The sequence below is a fragment of the Heptranchias perlo genome, unplaced genomic scaffold, assembly GCF_035084215.1.
Source record: "Heptranchias perlo isolate sHepPer1 unplaced genomic scaffold, sHepPer1.hap1 HAP1_SCAFFOLD_43, whole genome shotgun sequence".
NCBI lineage: Eukaryota > Metazoa > Chordata > Chondrichthyes > Hexanchiformes > Hexanchidae > Heptranchias > Heptranchias perlo.
This window is the reverse complement of record NW_027139442.1, coordinates 11,420,645-11,435,357: the sequence shown is the minus strand read 5'-3', so window position 1 is coordinate 11,435,357 and position 14,713 is coordinate 11,420,645.

The following is a 14,713-nucleotide window of genomic DNA, read 5'->3' as shown; positions in this document are numbered from 1 at the left end:
CAGGGATGCCCACATCCCGAAGAATTGCTTGAAACAGCAATTTAGAGATCCCCAGAAATTAACTCTTTTCTTTTAAAATCGAGGTTCCACTGGCTAACGGAGACATTGGTGCAGATCTTGACTTTGTGCGATAGTACAAAATGATAACGAATCTCTCCCCATTTTTATTTAAATTGAACTCGAATCGGGAGACATGTCAATGGGCTGTCGACTCGCAATCATCCATTTTACATCATCACAACAAATCAAAATCTATCCCATTCGCACTCGTTTTAAACCGGTTTGTGCCTCGCCTAAATTAGCAGAAACGGAAATTTCAAATCAATGCCTTTTCCTTGTTCCGCTCGTATCCAAGGGGACAATTTCAAGGGTGAAATCTGATTTCGGTAAAAGACCCCCCGCTGATTTATTTTCTTTCACACTTCAGTTTGATTTCACCAATGAAATAACGAATTCACTATTTGTGGAAATTCATTCCCCGACTCCCTTCAACTCGCTATTCAGTCACCAAACTTCCACTTTATATGCAGATCCACAATTGAATTTCTAATTGTTCTTTCCATTGATTTTATCACAGATCCGCTAACAAAGCCAGGGATATCTCTTAATCAACCGACTGGGGTGTATTTAGAAGGAGAGACTGTCGCTATTACCTGCATAGTGAAAGGAGAATATCGCAGTCAAATCTACTTTTACAGAGATAATCAACTACTGTCCTCTCGTCAACTCTTCACAAAGGACAATATTGGTACATTGCTGGTTACCAATACAAACCAAGGAGGCCAGTACCAATGCCAATATGGAACCTTCATCAAAAAAAGGTGGTTAGAATCCCAGCTCAGTGAAGATGTGACGGTCACTATTGAAGGTAAGTGACGGGGAAGAGAGATGGTTAATATGTCTATTCAGCGCACTTTTTATTTATTTTTTTTAAAGTTGATTCAATGTAAAATTGTTCAATATTCACAGAGAGTCTCTGAACTCAGCTCTTGACAAGATCTCTGTAACAATGGGTCCTGAACACATCGGCTGACCGTTTAATACCTGCGAAAGAATTAATAGAGACAAGCATCCACTTTGAGCCATCTGTTAATATATCCAAGTGTGGGGGTGAAATTTGTGCTCATCCAGCACAGGATGTCGGAATAGCAGTGTGACAAATCAGATAGAGTGGAGGGGTCGAGAGATGTGGTGGTGAGGTGGAGCTGGGTGTCGTCAGTGTACCTGTAGAACCCGACGTTGTGCTTTTTGTATGATGTCACGAAGGGGCAGCATGTTGATGATAAGTAGGAGGGGGCCAAGAATAGATCCACGAGGGACTCAATAAATACCGGTGCGGGAGCGGGAAGATAACCCATTGCAGGTGATTCTCTGGCTATGACTGGAAAGGTAAGAATGGAACTAGGCGAGCATAGTGCCACCCAGCTGGGCGTCGGAGGAAAGGCCTTGGAGGAGGATGTTGTGGTCAAATGTGTCAACACCTGCAGGCAGGTCGAGAAGGATGAGGGGGAAAGTTTACCATCGTCACAGTCACATAGGATGTAACTTGTGACATTGATAATGGCCGTGACAGTAATGTGGCAGGGGTGGAAACCTGATTGGAGGGATGCAAACATGGCGTTGCAGGAAAGATGGACACGGATTTGAGAGGCGACAACGAGTTCGAACAAATTGGACAGAAAAGGGAGCTTGGAGATGGGACGGTACTTTGCAAGGATAGATGGGTCATGGGTGTTTTTTGCGAAGGTGTGTGATGACGGCAGATTTAAAGTGGAGGGGGACAATAGCTGAGGAGAGGGAACCTTTAACAATACCAGCTAACGTGAGGGCCAGAAAGAGAAGTTGGCTGTTCGGCGATTCAGTGGGAATAGGGCCGAGTGAGCAAGAGTTGGGTCTCATAGTCAAGGTGAGCGTGGAGAGGGCATGAGGGGAGATAAGTGAGAAACTAGAGAAAGATGCGAGTTCAGGTTTAGGGCAGTGGGCAAACTTAGGGGAAATTTGATTTTGTGGGCTAGCGGAAAGGAGGGAAGCGGCAGAGGCAGCTGAACAGATGGTCTCCATTTTAGCGACAATGACGTCCATGTGCTCCTCACACCTTTCGTTGGAGGTGGGGGGTGGGGGGAGAGGGATTTAAGAGCACAGTTTGCAGTGAAGAGAAGCCGGGGTTAACTTTGCATTCAGGATGATTCTGGAATTGTGAATAGTTTTGACAGAGGAAACCAGGGCCCGATACAATTTTTTGTGGTCTAGCCATTACTGGCGATGAATGGCTAAACCAGTTGCACGCCATAAATTTTCATGTCTTTGTCCCTTGGACTTTAGGGAGCGGAGATGAGGGCCTGACCAGGGGGACGACCAGGTTTAGAGAGAATGTTTTCAATGGGGGCAAGGGAATCAAAGGGGGAGGTGAGGGTGTGAATGAGCTGATCGGGAGCTGCACAAATGTTATGGTGAATGGAGGGCCAAAGGATAGACAGCTGCGAATTTGAAAGTGCCGTTGTAAGTGACTTGGGGAAGGGTATTTTCAGGGGGAGACACAGAATGAAGCGTGTTTGGGAGGAGTAAGTGAGATGTGGGTGGAGAGGGATATCAGGAAGTGGTCAGCGATGGCCTTATCCACGATTGACATGATGGGAGCAGAGGGGCCACTTGAAATGTCAAGGCCTAGGCGGTAGCCGTGTTTATGGGTTGGGGTGTTTATATGGAGGAAGAGTTTAAGGGAGGATGGGAGGGCAGTGAACTCAGACGAGAGGGAGCTTGATGAGTTGAGATGGAGATTGAAAACTCCGAGTCTCTGATCCCATTCACTGTTGCCAATAAGATTTGCATATCGCCAAAATTAGAATAAATTGGAATCACAAAAACCCACTTTCCTTGTTCCTCTGGTATCCCTGAGTGCAAATTCTGGGCTAAATACTGAATATGGAAGTCGAACTCCGGGCTGAATTCTTTCATTTCCCAATTCTGCTGATTTCAGTAATGAAATCGCGAATTCCCCACTTGTGGAATTTGAATCCCGGATGAAAACATCTTTTTTCAATACAGAGCAATCTTTTTTGAGTTATCAAACTTCCACGGTACATTCAGCTCCACGATTCCATTTCTAATTGTGCTTTCATTTTATTTCACCAAAGAACGGTTAGCACCGCCAGGGATTTCTCTTGATCAACCGACTGGGGTGTATTTAGAAGGAGAGACTGTCGCTATTACCTGCATAGTGAAAGGAGAATATCGCAGTCAAATCTACTTTTACAGAGATAATCAACTACTGTCCTCTCGTCAACTCTTCACAAAGGACAATATTGGTACATTGCTGGTTACCAATACAAGCCAAGCAGGCCAGTACCAATGCCAATATGGAACCTTCATCAAAAAAAGGTGGTTAGAATCCCAGCTCAGTGAAGATGTGACGGTCACTATTGAAGGTGAGTGACGGGGAAGAGAGATGGTTAATATGTCTATTCAGCGCACTTGTTATTTATTTTTTTAAAGTTGATTCAATGTAAAATTGTTCAATATTCACAGAGAGTCTCTGAACTCAGCTCTTGACAAGATCTCTGTAACAATGGGTCCTGAACACATAGGCTGACCGTTTAATACCTGCGAAAGAATTAATAGAGACAAGCATCCACTTTGAGCCGTCTGTTAATATATCCAAGTGTGGGGGTGAAATTTGTGCTCATCCAGCACAGGATGTCGGACAAGCAGTGTGACAAATCAGATAGAGTGGAGGGGTCGAGAGATGTGGTGGTGAGGTGGAGCTGGGTGTCGTCAGTGTACCTGTAGAACCCGACGTTGTGCTTTTTGTATGATGTCACGAAGGGGCAGCATGTAGATGATAAGTAGGAGGGGGCCAAGAATAGATCCACGAGGGACTCTATAAATACCGGTGCGGGAGCGGAAAGATAACACATTGCAGGTGATTCTCTGGCTATGACTGGAGAGATAAGAATGGAACTAGGCGAGCATATTGCCACCCAGCTAGGCGTCGGAGGAAAGGCCTTGGAGGAGGATGTTGTGGTCAAATGTGTCAACAGCTGCAGGCAGGTCGAGAAGGATGAGGGGGATAGTTTACCATCGTCACAGTCACATAGGATGTAACTTGTGACTTTGATAATGGCCGTGACAGTAATGTGGCAGGGGGGAAACCTGATTGGAGGGATGAAAACATGGCGTTGCAGGAAAGATGGACACGGATTTGAGAGGCGACAACGAGTTCGAACAAATTGGACAGAAAAGGGAGCTTGGAGATGGGACGGTACTTTGCAAGGATAGATGGGTCAAGGGTGTTTTTTGAGAAGGTGTGTGATGACGGCAGATTTAAAGTGGAGGGGGACAATAGCTGATGAGAGGGAAACTTTAACAATACCAGCTAACGTGAGGGCCAGAAAGAGAAGTTGGCTGTTCGGCGATTCAGTGGGAATAGGGCCGAGGGAGCAAGAGTTGGGTCTCATAGTCAAGGTGAGCGTGGAGAGGGCATGAGGGGAGATAAGGGAGAAACTAGAGAAAGATGCGAGTTCAGGTTTAGGGCAGTGGGCAAACTTAGGGGAAATTTGATTTTGTGGGCTAGCGGAAAGGAGGGAAGCGGCAGAGGCAGCTGAACAGATGGTCTCCATTTTAGCGACAATGACGTCCATGTGCTCCTCACACCTTTCGTTGGAGGTGGGGGGTGGGGGGAGAGGGATTTAAGAGCACAGTTTGCAGTGAAGAAAAGCCGGGGTTAACTTTGCATTCAGGATGATCCTGGAATTGTGAATAGTTTTGGCAGAGGAAACCAGGGCCCGAAACAATTCTTTGTGGTCCAGCCATTACTGGCGATGAATGGCTAAACCAGTTGCACGCCATAAATTTTCATGTCTTTGTCCCTTGGACTTAAGGGAGCGGAGATGAGGGCCTGACCAAGGGGACGACCAGGTTTAGAGAGAATGTTTTCAATGGGGGCAAGGGAATCAAAGGGGGAGGTGAGGGTGTGAATGAGCTGATCGGGAGCTGCACAAATGTTGTGGTGAATGGAGGGCCAAAGGATAGACAGCTGCGAATTTGAAAGTGCCGTTGTAAGTGACTTGGGGAAGGGTATTTTCAGGGGGAGACACAGAATGAAGCGTGTTTGGGAGGAGTAAGTGAGATGTGGGTGGAGACGGATATCAGGAAGTGGTCAGCGATGGCCTTATCCACGATTGACATGATGGGAGTAGAGGGGCCACTTGAAATGTCAAGGCCTAGGCGGTAGCCGTGTTTATGGGTTGGGGTGTTTATATGGAGGAAGAGTTTAAGGGAGGATGGGAGGGCAGTGAACTCAGACGAGAGGGAGCTTGATGAGTTGAGATGGAGATTGAAAACTCCGAGTCTCTGATCCCATTCACTGTTGCCAATAAGATTTGCATATCGCCAAAATTAGAATAAATTGGAATCACAAAAACCAACATTCCTTGTTCCTCTGGTATCCCTGAGTGCAAATTCTGGGCTAAATACTGAATATGGAAGTAGAACTCCTGGCTGAATTCTTTCATTTCCCAATTCTGCTGATTGCAGTAATGAAATCGCGAATTCCCCTCTTGTGGAATTTGAATCCCGGATGAAAACATCTTTTTTCATTACAGAGCAATCTTTTTTGAGTTATCAAACTTCCACGGTACATGAAGCTCCACGATTCCATTTCTAATTGTGCTTTCATTTTATTTCACCAAAGAACGGTTAGCACCGCCAGGGATTTCTCTTGATCAATCGACTGGGGTGTATTTAGAAGGAGAGACAGTCACCATTACCTGCCCCGTGAATAGAAAGTACCGTGGGAATATTTACTATTACCGAGAAAATCAACTGCTGTCCTCTCGTCAAATCTTCACAAAAGACAACATTGGAACATTCACGGTTACCGGGACAAACCAAGGAGGGCGGTACCAATGCAAATATGTAACCTACGTTAAAAAAAGGAGATTCTGGTCCCAGCTCAGCGATACTGTGACGGTCACTATAACGGGTGAGTGAAGGGGGACAGAGATCGTTAATGAGGTCAAAAAAAATCATCATGAACGCTCGCTCAAAATAGGCGGCATCGCATTGGGGACTGGCCCAAGGTGACACTGAGGTTTTTTTTGTGCAACCAATAAAGGCGGGAAACAGGCGGGTTCGGTCAACCACCCGTTTTCCACTCAGCCCGATTTTAACCTCCACTGACTTTAATAGAGCATAAAATTTTGCAGGGTGTAAAATGGACGACTGACTGAAACCGCACCGTAACAGCTTAAAATTGCCTGATTCAACGCCGTACTGAGCGAATGCTGCATTCCAGAGTCGGATCTTCATTTCAGTTGTTGGTCCGACACACCCAATAGGATGCAGTGTCAACGTGAAACCTTCTTAAACGGTGAATTCAGATTGTGTGATAATTTTACACATCTATCTTCCTGATTCCCAATTTTACCCTTATATATCTGAAGCAGCAGATTGTACTCCACAATGGCAGTACATCGCCAGGCTTTTAACTTCACCGAGTGTAACGTCGCCTCATGAGGAACCGCCAGACTGGCTGGCCTTTTCACATTACAGATTTCTCCATCAGATACCAAAACTGTTCGCCTAGATATTCAAAATGATGCCGTAATGCAGAATCATTTAATTTAATTACAATATGGTTTCCGTATCTCTCACTGGATTGTATTTTGGCAGCACCTCTTAAACTTGCGACCTCCGCCACCTAGAAGGACAAGGGAAGCAGGTGCATGGGAACACCGTCGTCTGCAAGTTCCCCTCCAAGTCACACACCATCCAGACTTGGACCTGCAGTACGGTTCCTTCATAGTCACTGTGTCAAAATCCTGGAACTCACTATCGAACAGTGCTGTGGGAGCACCTTCACCACAGGAATTGCAGTGGTTCAAGAAGGCGGCTCGCCATCGCCTTCTCAAGCGGAACTAATGATGGGAAATACAATGTGGCCTTTCTCGCGATTCACGCACCCCAACACATGAGAACAAAATTGATGCCATCAACACAAAATTCACTAACTTAAAATGCGAATCTCCATTGTTTAGCGGAGATCTTCACTTTTTAATCGTGTTAGTACCCAGTCTAAATTAACAGAAATCGGAATTTCCTTGTTTCGTTCGTGTTACAAAGAACAATACCAGGGTTAAACCTGAGTTTGTAAATAGAACCCCCAGCTGATTGCTTTTTAGTCGCATTTCCATTGGATTCCTCAAATTAAATCACCAATTCCCATTTCGTGGAATCTCAGTCCCCGATGCAAACACTTCCCTTCAACACAGCGCAATCGTTGATGAGTTCCCAACCTTCCACCACACATGGAAATCAACAGATCAATTTCTCATTGTTATTTCCATTTATTTTACCGCAGGCCCGCTAACACCGCCAAGAATTTCTCTTGATCGATCAACTGGGGTGTATTTAGATGGAGAGACGGTCACCATTACCTGCACAGTGACCGGGGAATATCGCGGTAAAATTTACTTTTACAGAGACAATCAACTGCTGTCCTCTCATGAACTTTTCACAAAGAACAACACTGGAACATTCACGGTTACCGGTGCAAACCAAGAAGGGCGGTACCAATGCAAATATGGAACCAACGTCAAAAGAAGGCGATTAAAATCGCAGCTCAGCGAGGCTGTCACGGTCACTATATCGGGTGAGTGAATTGGAACAGAGATTCTTAATATCTATTTAACGCCCTTTGAATTTGTCCAAAATCACCCTGGTTTTAATGTAGCAGTCATTAATATTCACAGAGGGTCTCTGCGCTCAGCTCTTGTCTGGGTCTCTTTAACAATGGGTCCGGAACACACAAGTTGACTGTTTACTGCCAGGGAAGCGTTCACTTTGACCCCGATGGTAATGCATATCCCAGTGAGGAGTAAAATTAGTCTGATTAATAGAGACCTGCATTCACTGTGACCCCGATGTTAATATATATCCGAGTGTGAGGTGAAATTTGCCTTATTAATAGAGACGAGCATTCACTGTAACCCCTATGTTAATATATCCCAGTGAGAGGTGCAATATTTCCCAGGCGGTAGTGCAAAACGGCTCCATTTTGCAACCTATTGAAGTGAGTGGAAAGGAAAATTAGCGGAGTGTAAAATGGGCGGCCGATCGATTTCGCCCGTTTAACGATGTCGCTCGAGATGGATTTCACACCGTATTGTCTCCCCTCCGCATTTACTGTAACTCCAATCATTGTCTAACCAATAGTCCGGGGCGCAAAATAGAAAGATAATACATTTAGATAGCGCCTTTGCCTTCAGCAGAATGTGGAGAAGCATTTCACAGCCGGTGAAGTTTAGTCACTGTTGATATCTCGGCAAACGTGGTAACCAGTTAGCACGAACAGCATTGAGAGAATGATCAGTTCATACATTTTGATGGTTTCAGTTGAGGGCTGAATGTTGGCCAGAAAAGCTTTCACTCCCAGCTGAATGGGCAGGCGTTGCCTCGGAGGCCATGCAAGTGGGAGCGGGGAGCGAAAAGGGATGTGGTCGTGATGGGAGATACTGTAGTCGGGGATAGATATTGTTTTCTGCAACCGTGACCGGGAATCTTGAATGCTGTGTTGCCTGCCCGGTGCCAAGTTTAAGGGCATCTTCTCGCTGCTGGAGAAGAACTTGGAGGAGAAGGGTGAGGATCTCATTGTCGTGGTGCACGTAGGAACCAACAGCATAGGGAGAACGAGGAATGAGGTTCTGCTGAGTGAGTTTGAGGAGCAGAACCTCAAAGGCAATATTCTCTTCATTACCACGCAAATTGACATAGGGACAAAGAGATTAGATGCATAAATGCGTGGCTGGAAGAGCGGTGTGGGAAGCAGGGTTTTCAATTCATGGGACACTGGCACTGGTAGAGGGGAAAGAGGGAGCTGTTCCGTTGGGATGGACTCCACTTAAACCGGGCTGGGACAATTTTCCTGGCAACTCGAATAACTAGGGCAATAGAAAGGGCTTTAAAGTAATGTGAAGTGGGGGAGAGGGGTTCAGGTAAGGGTAAATGTATCAGTCTAAAGAGAAAAGTCAAGGCTATAGAGCAGAGTAGCGATTTGGGTAAAAACAAGCAGAGTGTGTCAGGAAGGAAAAGAGAGATTCACAAAGGCAATAGAGCATTCGTGACGAAGGTCACATCAGGGAAAAAAGTAAAATGTTAAAATTAAAGGTGCGAGATCTGAATGCATGAAGCATTCGGAACAAGATAGATGAACTAATGGCACAAATAGAGATAAATAGGTTTGATCGAATTGTCATTACTGAGATGTGGTTACAGGGTTTACAAAAGATAGGCAAAATGTGAAAGCAGGAGGGGATGGAGTTGGGGGGCGGTGGCAGTGGTTCGCCCAGGCAATAAAGGATGAGATAAAGGCAGTGGTGAGAAACGATCTTCGGTCAGAAAATCAGTAAGTAGAATCAGTCTGGGTGGGGCTAAAAAATAACAAGCGTCAGAAAACACTTGTGGGAGAAGTTCATAGCCGCTCCCCCCCCCCCCCCCCCCCCCTAACAATAGTTAGAGTGTTGGACAGAATATAAATCAGGAAAGTAGTGGAGCATGTAACAAGGCCAATGCAATAATCGTGGGGGAGTTTAATCGTCATATAGTCGAGACAAATCAAGTGGAAAAATGAAGTTTGGAGGATGAGTTCATGGAATGGATTCGAGACAGTTTTCTCGAACAATACGCCAAGGAACTAACTCGAGGACAGGTTACTTTAGATCTAGCGGTTTTTTTATTCGTTCATTTGATGTGTGCGGCGTTGGCAAGGCCAGCATTTATTGTCCATCCCTAATTGCCCTTGAGAAGGTGGTGGTGAGCCGCCATCTTGAACCGCTTCAGTCCGTGTGGTGAAGGTTCTTCCACGGTGCTGTTAGGTAGGGAGTTCCAGGATTTTGACCCAGCGATGATGAAGGAAAGGCGATATATTTCCAAGCCGTGTTGGCGAGTGACTTGCAGGAGAACGTGCAGGCGGTGTTTTTCCCATGTGCTTGCTGCACTTGCCATTCCAGGTTATAGAGGTCGCGAGCTTTCGAGGTGCTGTGGAAGAAGCCTTCGCGAGTTGCTGCAGTGCATCCTGTGGATGGTACACACTGCAGCCACGGTGCGTCGGTGGTGAAGGGAATGAATATTTAGGGTGGTGGATGGGGTGCCTTTCAAGCGGGCTGCTTTGTCCTGGATGGTGTCGAGCTTCTTGAGTGTCGTTGGAGCTGCACTCATCCAGGTAAGTGGAGGGTATTCCATCACACTCCTGACTTGTGTCTTATAGATTGCATAAGAAGACAGGTTTAATTAATAATCTTATAGTTAAGAAACCTCTCAGGTGGAGCGATCATAATATGATGGAATTTTATGTAGATTTTGAGAATGATGTGGTTAAGTCGGAAACTAGTGTCTTAAATTTAAACAAGGCCAATTATGTAGGTATGAGGGGCAAGTTGGATGAGGTAGATTGGAAAATTGGTTAAACGATATGACGGTAATAAGCAATGGTGAACATTTAAAGAAATAATTCGTAATTCTCCACATTATATTGAGGAATAAAAATCAACTGGAAAAGTTAACCAACCGTGGCTAACGAGAGAGTTTAAGGATAGTGTTAGATTTTTAAAAAGAGGCTTAAAATTTTGCCAGAAAGATTAGTAAGCCTGAGCTTTGGGAGGGTTTTAGAAATCAGCAAAGAATGACCAAGAAATTAATAAAGAGTGAGAAAATTGAATGTGAGAGCAAACAAGCAAGAAATGTAAAAACAGATTGTAAGAGCTTTTAGATATATTTACAAAGGAAGAGATTAGCGAAAGTAAACGTGTGTCCCCTTGAGGCAGAGACAGGAGAAATTATAACGGGGAATAAGGAAATAGCAAAGACATTAAACAAATATGTTGTATCTGCCTTCAGAGCAGAAAACACAAAAACATATCGGAAACAATGTGGAACAAAGGGGCTAATGAGAGTGGGGAACTTAAAGTAATTAAGATTAGTGAAGAAAAAATACTGGAGAAATTAATGGGAATAAAATCTGACAAATCCCCAAGACCTGTTGGTCCATATCCTGGAGTTTTAAAAGAGGTGTCTCCTGGGATACTGGGTGCACTGGTTTGGATCATCCAGAATTCCCAGAATCTAGAACGGTCCCCGTGGATTGGAAGGCAGCAAATGTTATTCAAGAAAGGAGGGAAGGTAGAAAACAAGGAACTGCAGGCCTATTAGCTTGACATCAGTCGTCGGGAAAATGCTCACATCTCTTATTAAGGACGTACTAACAGGGCACTTAGAGAATCATAATGTGATTAACAGGAATCAACACGGTTTTATGAAAGGGAAATCATGTTTAACAATCTACTGGTTATTTGAGGGTGTAACTAGCAAGGTACATAAAGGGAACCAGTGGATTCAGTATATTTGGATTTTCAAAAAGCCGACGATAAAGTGCCAGATAAATGTTTGTTACACAAGATTAGGGCTCATGGGATTGGGAGTAACATATGCATGGACTGAGGATTGGATAACCGACAGGAAACAGAGATTAGGAATATAAGCTTCATTTTCCGGTTGGCATGCCACATGTAACTAGTGGGATGCCACAAGGATCAATGCGAGGGCCTCAGCTATTTACAATATATATTAAGGATTTAGAGAGGGGACCGAGTGTAATGTATCCAAGTTTGCTGACAAAATTAGGTGTGAAAGTAAGCAATGAGGAGGATGCAGTGAGGCTGGAAGCTGTTATAGAAAGATTAAGTGAGTGGTTGAGATGCTGGAAGATGGAGCATAATGTGGGGAAATATCAAATTATCCACGTTGGTAGGAATAATAGAAAAACAGAATATTTTTAAAAGGTGAGAGACAAAGAAGTAATGGTGGTCAGAAGGATTTGTGCGTCCTTGTGCACGAAACACAGAACGTTAACATGCATGTACAGCAAGCAATTGGGAAGGCAAATGATACGTTATCCTTTATTGCAACGCAGTTGGAGTATAAGAGCAAGGAAGTCTTGCTACAATTGTACAGGGCTTTGGTGAAACCTCACCTGGATTACTGTGTACCGTTTTGGTCTCCTTATCTCAGAAAGTATATACTTGCTTTAGATGGGGTGCAACGAAAGTTCACGAGATTGATTCCTGGGATGAGAGCGTTGCCCTATGAGGAGAGATTGAGCAGAATGGACCTATACACTCTGGAGTTTCGAAGAAGGAGAGGTGATCCCATTGAAAGGTATAAAATTCTGAGAGGGCTTGACAGGGTAGTTGCTGAGAGGCTGTTACCCCTGGCTGGAGAGTCTAGAACTAGGGGTCATAGTCTCAATATAAGGGGTTGGAAATTTTGGACCGTAATGAGGAAAAATCTTCACTCAGAGAATTATTAATCTTTGGAATTCTCTGCCCCTGAGAGCTGTGGATGCTCAGTCCTTAAGTATATTCATGACTGAGAGCGATATAATTTTTACCATAGGGGAGTCAAGAGGTATGGAGATGGGGCGGGAACGTGAAGTTGAGGTCTAAGATCAGCCATGACCTTCTTGAATGGTGGGGCAGGCTCGAGGGGCCGTATGGCCTACGTCTGCTTCTATTTCTTATGTTCTTTTGTTCTTACGCAGAATATCTTTTCCCACATTGCAGCCCTGCCTTCAACTACACTGAACAATCGCCATATCCTCAGGGCTCAAGCCTTGGAGTTGTGTTAATGACACGGCCTTCTAACTAAGTGGCGAGAGAACTGTCTTACACCTGCTGTGTCAGGAAGAGGGGTTCCGTGATTTTTTTCATTCTAGACAGGTGGAGAGCATTCCAAGGCACTCATTTCTTACACCCTGTAAGTGGTACAGAGGCTTTGGGGAATCAGGAGGTGAGTCACTCGCCGCAGAGTACGCAGCCTCTGATCTGCTCTCGTCGCCATAGCATCTATGTTGCTGGCCCAGTTGAGTGCCTGGTAAATGTCAATCCCAAAGACGTTGATGTTCGGGGATTCGGCAAAGGTAATCCTATGGAATGTTAAAGAGGTGGTTGACCCGCTCTTGTTGGAGCTCTTGTGCCATATTTATATTGCTAAAATCTCCACAATCTAAAAAAATCAGTGAATGAAAGTTGTCTGTTTTACAAAAGTCCATTCTGCTCACCCACTACTCCCCGTTGTTCGTTTATTGAACAGTGCCTGAGACAACTGCCAGGGTACTCGGATACTGAACATGAAGCTTACCCAAGTGCTGAAAAGTTGGTTAACCTCATCCATTAAATGTTCAGCCGCAGGATTGGCCGCAATGTGTGGAGTTTGGTGGCATTACTCTGGACTGTTGTACCCAGTTGTCTGACAGTTTGTTGCATTGAAATCGATCGTCACTGCTTGTTCCTTTCGAATTACAGGTCTATCCAAACCAAATATATCAGTGGATTCTAGTCTTGTTGTGAAGGGTGCAAAAGTCAACTTTAACTGTACAAATCCCCGGGACCTTCCTGGCTTCACATTTCACTTGTACAGATTCGGAGAAGCGAATTACTCGGATATCCAGACTGCTGCTGCACGGAACAATTCTGTCAACTTCACCATCACGATGATGGATCAGGTCGATGGAGGAAAATACACCTGTCTGTATAAAGGGGATGTGAGGGGAAGGCTGCTAACGTCGGCTCAGAGTGACCCTGTACATATAACTGTAAAAGGTGAGTGAGATTCACACTGTGACTCTGTTCATCCGACCACCGCAAAAAAAGTGTTTGTTTTTCATTTTTAATCTGCCTCAGGTGTTGATTTAATGCTTAAAATGGCGTGTAAATTACACACAAAGGCCCTTTAACGCTTATTTCATTAAATATTCGCTATTTATCATGTTACTGAAGAAGGAACTAAAGCACCAACGTTCATTGGTTTTATTTCTCTAATTCCGATGAACAGTTTAATTCTCTAGTTGTGTTCTGTAGTTCCTTACCGATCATCTAATAGTCCAGGTTCACCCCCAGACAAGCTGAGAGAAGAATAACGTCCACGGTACGATCTGTAACAAAAGGTAATTTAACCTTGTAAGATAAAGACAAACAAACTGCAGATGCTGGAAACATACAGTACGTCAGTCAGCGTCTGTGGAGAGAGCAGGTGAGTTCTGACCAAAGCCAGTGCCTGAAATGTCACCTCATATGTTCTCTCCGCAGTTTTGCAGGTTTGACCAATTGATTTGCTGGAATGATTCCAGGGATGAGTGACCTGAGTTACTTGGATAACTGGGGTTGTTCTCCTTAGTTCAGAGACGGTTGCGAGAATATTTGATACAGGGATTCAAAATCATGAAGGGTCTCGGCAGAGTTGATGGACAGAAACTGTCCCCTTTGGCGGAAGGTTCAAAATCCAGAGGACATAGATTTAAGGTTATTGGCAAAAGAACCAAAGGTGACATGAGGAAAAACTTTTTCACACAGCGATTGGTTGGGATCTGGAATGCACTGCCCGAGGGGGTGGTGGAGGCAGATTCAATCATGGCCGTCAAAAGGGAACTGGATAAGTACATGAAAGGAACAAAAATGCAGTGCTGCTGTGGTAGGGCGGGGGAGTGGGACTAGCTGGATTGCTCTTGCATAGAGCCAGCACGGATTCGATGGGTCGAATGGCCTCTTTCCGTGCTGTAATCTTTCTAATATTCTATGATTCGATGATCATTCCAAAGTTTACAGAATTAAACTTATTAATTTCCATCCCACCAGTGTTTATTTTTTGTTGTTAGCTGGAAAGAATT